Source organism: Elaeis guineensis, chromosome 2 (assembly GCF_000442705.2).
Source record: "Elaeis guineensis isolate ETL-2024a chromosome 2, EG11, whole genome shotgun sequence".
NCBI lineage: Eukaryota > Viridiplantae > Streptophyta > Magnoliopsida > Arecales > Arecaceae > Elaeis > Elaeis guineensis.
In genome coordinates, this window is record NC_025994.2 from 51,738,853 (window position 1) to 51,745,932 (window position 7,080).

At 34.6% G+C, this 7,080-nt stretch overlaps 1 non-coding gene across 1 annotated transcript; it reads left to right on the plus strand.

The window, feature by feature from the left end:
* Positions 1-995: 995 nt before the first annotated feature.
* LOC140855999 (small nucleolar RNA R71) lies at positions 996-1,101 on the plus strand. The gene has a single exon (XR_012139438.1). It is a non-coding gene; the product is annotated as a small nucleolar RNA R71 (small nucleolar RNA).
* The last annotated feature ends 5,979 nt before the right edge of the window (positions 1,102-7,080 follow it).

Here is a 7,080-nt window from a genome sequence, read left to right on the forward strand (position 1 = left end):
GATGCAGTTGGTTCATTCTCTATTTTAAGGTCCTCCTTGTTCTTGGGTGATTTGGCTTCGGTTAGAAGTTTAGGATAGGTCTCATTGGTTTTACTAGTGTGTTCAATGACCTTCCCACTTCTCAGAGTCATGATTGATTTGGCATGTTCAAAAAAAGCTTCTGGGGTATTAGAGCTCTCAATCACAAATTGTCCTCTTGGGTTGCTCTCGGGTTGGCTAGGTAATTTTCCTCCTTCCCTCCTACTGAATGCAGTCGCTAGTTACCTATTTGGGTCTCTAGCTTAGCAATGGATTGTGTGTGGGAGTTAAGGGTCTGAGTGTTGACTTCTAATCATTCTAGTGCTTTTAGAATTTTTTCCTCAAAAGCTGAGCTGTGACTAGTAGTAGACGGTTGAGGAGCATTTTGAAATTGATGGTATGGTCCATGCCTATGTGTTGGGTCCTGATATTGAGGTCGATGTGTGGCAGGGCCAACCACTGGTTGTGGTCTCCAGAAAAAATTTGGATGGTTTCTCCAGTCGGGGTTATAAGTATTCGAATATGGATCGTTTTCTGGTCTGCGAGCTTGTTGGACTTGAGCTTGCTGAACCTGCTCATGCACAAACTCAGAAAATTAAGGTGCGGCTGAGCAATCACTAACAACATGGTTCGGACATGCACACAGTGCACAAACTTCTTGGATTGGGTTGGGTGGAATCGGGGATTGTCCAGTATTTAGAAGACGGTCTAATTTTTGAGACAGTTCATCTACCTTACTGTGGATATCCATGATGTTTCCAATCTGATAAATTTCACTTCTTTTTTGTTGAAGCATGGGTTGTTCTCTAGAGGTGGCAGATATATGAAGTAGAAAATTTTCACTAAGTGTTTCAAAGAGCTGTCAGGCTTCATCCTCACTCTTTAGCATGAATGTCCCACCACATGATGCATCAACCATTTGTCGGTGTTTCTCTGATAGACCATCATAAAAACACTGACAAAGTTGCCATTTAGGGATAGCATGGTGTGGACATTTACGAATGAGGTCCCTTAACCTTTCCCATGTCTCATGAAAAAGTTCACCCTCCAATTGGGAAAAACTAGTGATAGCCTTTCTAATTTGATTTATTTTTTCAATTGGAAAGTATTTCTTGAGAAATTCTCTCTGAAGATGTTCCCAAGTTGAAATGGTTATACAGTCTAAGGAGTTTAACCAATGCTTGGCTTTGTCCTTAAGTGAGAAAGGGAACAGTTTCAACCTAAGGGCATCATCGGAGAAGGTTGGATTTTTACTGTGGAACAAATTTTAAAAAATTCATCCAAGTGTTTGTATGGGTCCTCGTTACTAAGTCCATAGAATGATGGTAACATTTGAATAATGCTAGACTTAATCTCATATTGGGTAGCTTCTACTGGAGGTGCTTGAATGCATGGAGAGTAGGTATATGAGGATGGAGTGAAATATTCTCTCAATGAGCGTGGAGGATTAGCCTCACCAAGTGCAGTCATGTTTCTAACTCAGATAGTCCTAAGAGTCTTTTCTAATTCTTCGTCTAATGGTTGCAAGTCAGGTTTTAGTGATCGTCGACCTAACATGCAACTAAAAGATCTATATAGGACTATCCTAGTCTGTTAAGGATTATTATTATTATTTTTTTAAGAGGAGAAGAGAAGAGAGAAAAGAGTTCTAAAGAAGAGATCCTAAGAAGTCCTAAAATTAATAGAAGAATTAGTTGTGGTTAGATTTTAATTACAATCAAGTTAGCACGCAGTGGACTCTCTATCCTAAAGTTACCCTAGTTTTAGATAGCTCCTAACTGTAGTTAGCCTTCAAGCCCTCCAAGTCGGAGCTTGACCAACCAACTGGCCAGATAAGTGTAAGATTGGTGGGACTCCCTCCTGTTGCTTTCCTTAGACACCAATTAAATTGGCCAGGTCAGCGAACGGAATCAATTAAAAACCACCTTCCTTCGGGCCCAGTCGTCCCACAAACCACTTTTTTAGACACCAACTAGCTGACCAAGTCTAACCTGGTTCAACTCTCAGGGTCACTTGTCCTAATGAGCTTGAAATCCTTAGGGGTCAACATCTAATTAATTTTAGATTAAGGTCTAGGTTATGCAAATGCAAGGAGGTGATTTGTGGGCCAAGGAAGGGTGATCAAATCTCTACCTTATCTTAGTTAATGGGTTGCACCCTTAAAGTTAATTATGGAGATGCAATGCAAAGAAACAAGGTGTCCAATCAAGTTAGAAATTTTTATATTTGAGGTTACGCTATTTTAGTTAAGTGTTATGAAATGTCAGTGGTTTTTTTTTTTAATTCAACCATACCAAGATCCCTGGCAACGGCACCAAAATTTGATGCATAGTCGTTAATAGCACCAAAAATAACTCTACTCACTACGTAGGTAGGATGAGTCAAGATCGTATCCTCAGGGACCTTGGGCTAAGTTGAGATTGCAAATTAAAAGAAAAAAATATTATTTTTGATTTAGAGAATAAATTATATTAAAATTGATGTAATTAAAAAATAAAGAGCTCAGGAGTTTTGAATTAATTTTGCACTAGTAGAGTTGTATCTCTTTTTTTTTTATTATATAGATGCGATTAATCTTAGAAAAAATACCTATCTTTCCTCGGCATGCCCCATACCCGTAGATCACGGTGCATCTCCAAAAAGTACTAGGTAAACAACTCTTCTTTCCTCGGCACACCCCGTATCCATAGATCACGGCGCATCTCTGAAAAGTAAAAGTTGTTTCTAATAATAATCTAACAAGAAAGTATAAATAAAAGCATATGAAAGAGAGCAAATAAAGAACTCATGACGATTTAAATAAAAAGTATAATCTTTATTGCATATAAAGAAATACAAGAAAGTTTAGAACAATAAACCCACTCTGTGTCGTTACAAAATTTTTTCTCCACTCCCGAGACTGCTAGCCTAGCTGCTCATGGAGTAGTCCCTTTCTCTTCCTCTATGCAAGGCTCTAGAAGAATTTCTGGGCTCCCCCTCCAATGGGATTATAAAAGTCTTTTTTATAGGTGTTAGGAGGGAGGAGTTTTACATGATTTTTTGATGTGGGACTAAAGAAAATACTAAGGACTAAAAGATAGATGGATGAGATGGAATGATCACAAGCAGATAAAGAAAATACAAATTCTTCCTCTTGAAGTATTTCCAAGTATTATCTTTTTTTCCTTTAATTTTCAGATCCATTGCTATCTGTTCGCCACTGTCCGCCAGCATAATTTCCTGTGAACCCACCCGTAATGCTGTGCGCCCGCCATGCCGCGCGAACCCACTGCCTCGCGCCCGCCTTGCTGTGCGCCCATCCTGCCTCGCGCTCGCGCGCCCGCTGCCGCGCATTCGCTGTCGCGTGCCCGCTCCTTTTTGATTCCAAAAAGAAACTTTTATTTCTTTACAATGACTTTTATATCTTTTTTGGGTTCCTTGCATAGTATCTTCATTTTTTGTAATACCGTATGCATCCTTCTTTTATTTAAATTTTATTTTAAGTTCAATTTTCTTCAAACTTGAGTCTTTTTGATCTGCGAATTAGACTCTTTGTATCGGCGATCACCTTTCCTGTAAAAAATAAAAAGAAGCATCAAATTCTTAATAAATAAAATAAATTAAATATAATTTTTTGCTTTAAATGACTTAAATTAAGTGTTTATCATGCCTCATCACTGGGCACATCTGATCGAGGATTAACTTGTCGACACTCTACAGGTTAATATAGGATAGTTTATAGATCTTGAACTTTTTAAGTTCAATTATCATCCCACTATCTCCTTTTAGAAAAATTTCTTTTCCTAAAAGGTGATATACCTACTGACAAAATATCTTTTTGTCAAGTAAGATAGTAGTAATAGTATCACATACTATTCTTTTAGGATAACCTATATACTTATAAAAAATCTATTCTAGCACATATTTATGTACATCAATTCTTTTCACATAAGCGGGCATCCTGCCTCTTCCTTTTTCATATCTTATATGGAGTGCTCGTAACAGATTTTTACAGTATCTAATTCATATAGTAATTTCTAAGACATACCTCTAGAATGAGAATTAAAATTTGTGAAGTATTTTAGAAAAAAATATCATATCATATATGAAGTGTCCATCTCTGGATCGAGATATTATTAGCCTTCGAACATCCATATGTTTAAGACCTAATAACTTGTTGTCCTGAGATATGTGACCATCACATATTTATTTCTTATTCTCATCAATATGAAGAACATCATTGAGTGACAGAAACGTAAGTCTATAGCCATAAAATTTATTAGAGGAAGAGTAACTTTTACACTCAACATTAATTTCAAATCTATGTTACAATAACATAGGGATTGAAATAATGTTTTTGATAACTAATGGTCTACTAGTTTCTAAATAAGTAGGTTCCTACAACCTTAGCAATAATGGACTATCCATTAGTGCCATAGGGCTAGTAATCACCTCACTTCAGCTTTCTAGATCCAGCAAACACTTTACATAAGTGGAACCTATATTAGGTATCACATACCTAAAAATTTAAAGTTGAAACACTCAATGAAATTAGTTTGTATCACATACAAACTATTAGCAGATGCAACTTTTGCATCCTGTTATTACTTCACACTTGCAAGATAATTCTTGCTATTTATTTTATCATTGCTGTAATGATATTAGATTCCTTATTAATAAAGATATTCTTCACCTTCTATTCCTCAACCATTCTATGATATTCAGTCAATTTTTTAAAATATCCTAAGTAGTGAATGTAAAGATGCAAATTTGAACATAAGAACATAAATAGGACTACTCATGATGACATTCATAAGTTAGATGAGAATTTTATCTAATTATGTCTCTCACTATTTTAACAAGTTTCATAGCCCTCAAGTATGAAATCGAGAAATCTTATCATGAAATTTTTTAGTAGGGTTGAGATCCTAATTTCTCATAAAAAATCTTGTGGATAGCACAACAAGCTCCTATGAGTTCAAAAGTAAGTAACTCTTTACTAATTGCATCCCATACAACTCTCAATAAACTTTTATCTCTAAAACACTTATAGTCTTGTGGATAGCATAACAAACTATAGTATTTTAGTTAAGTCATATCCTTCAATCTTATATGATCATACCTGAATAATACTATCTTTGTAGATAGTACAATAAGGCAGCACTACCAAATATGCCATAAGCATCACTAGGTCAACATCATACCAATCACTATAGCAAGCCTTGTGGATAGCACAACAAACTCACTACAGTTTTTGATATACTTTATTGACTTAGTATGAGCTAAATATAATTAGCTTCATAATGCACCAAGACAGTATTAAGCCAGTCTCCAGAGCAAGCTTTGTAGATAGCACAACAAGCCTACTATGGTTCTTGACATAATAGTGACTTAACATGAAGGAAGGCATGAGTAGTGTTCTTAACACTTCACCATTAAGACTTAATATAATTTAACGGAGGGACTTAGGTCTTATGCACATCCTAAACATTTACATCATGCATCATATGCTATAAAAATTAAAATACTAACTACCAGCAAGTAAGAGCATAAAACAAAAAATTATGGACTTTTGGAAAAATCATCTGAGTCACAGGATGATCTTTGGGTCTAACCCTAGATGCATTATAGTTTGAACCATCTTATGGTCAATCTTAATGCACCTCTGCTCTCCAAATACTGGTAGTCCAGTCTTCATCACCATGAAGACAACCATGAATACTTGATCTTTTATTTGAAATAGAATGAAACAATTTCAATCTGTTCTCAAATAAATTTTTTTTATAATTTTATATTATTATGTAAAAATCTCAATCAACAGTTGAGAATATAGAAAAGAGAGGGATAGCTAATGATATAATACATCAGGAACACCCAAGCCCTATTGCAACTCTTGCAGATGCATTAATATAATCAGCCAACAAGGAAGCATTCAAGCATATATCCATCACATGGATATTCAATAGTTCATAACAAATCAACATAATATTTTATAATAATTATAAAATATTATAACAAACAACTCATATTATTTTAATTGCGATATCATTCAAACATATGTCAATAAAGATGTTTAAATACATGGGTATTGGACCCATCTAGAGTTTCTAATTCAAGTTCAACACTTGACCCAAAGTTCAATATTAGGTCAATCATTTATCTCTATATGAGTTAGGTTAACCAATTCTTAAGTTAAACCTAATTCAATTAGGTTAATTCAGATTTAGTCACCCATGACTCAAACTCTAATAAAATTAGGTAAATGACAATATGATTGACCAGAATTAAACATAGCTTCTAATCAGATTAGAACAAAAATGTTGATTTAATCTATAATCATCAAACTCTAATCATATTAGAATAATGAATTATAGTAAAATCAATCCATCGGCAAAAATCCTAATCAATATCTGATGCATCCTTTTTCATGACCAAAATTTTTCGGCCCCACGCATACCTTGAGCAACAATCAAGATGGTCGACCCACTATGGTGAGTTCCCAATAACATGATGGTTGGCCCTTGGATCTTAAAAAAATGCATCAAATACAAAATCCTTAATCCTTGGCAATGTACATCTATATGTAGCATTCCATAACCCCTACGCATCACATGCACTGGATTTCAATTTCATCAAAAATTATATCATGGATCTAAATTAAACTTGTCACATAAGTCAATAAACCATATAATTTTATATCCAAGGTTCGATCATAGAATGATAACACTTTATCATTAATAAAATATGCATAAAAAACATCAAAGAAACATCAATCAAAAAAATTGATTTTGACATAGTTCGAACTGGATCTAATCCATATCATAAAAATAACATAAAATTTGATTGAATCTATCAAGGGTGGCTCTGATACCACTGTTGAATTTTAGTGATGTAGTGGAATATATATTTTTAAAAAAAATTAATATACATTCAATAATGAAAATAAGGTTTAACATTTAAACACAACCACCAAAACTCAAAAATCCTAGGAACCCCTTGACGATTATAATCAAACCGCAAAATCAATCATATGAGAAGAAGATCAGAAGTTATATACCACCATGAAGACTATGAACTGGTGAT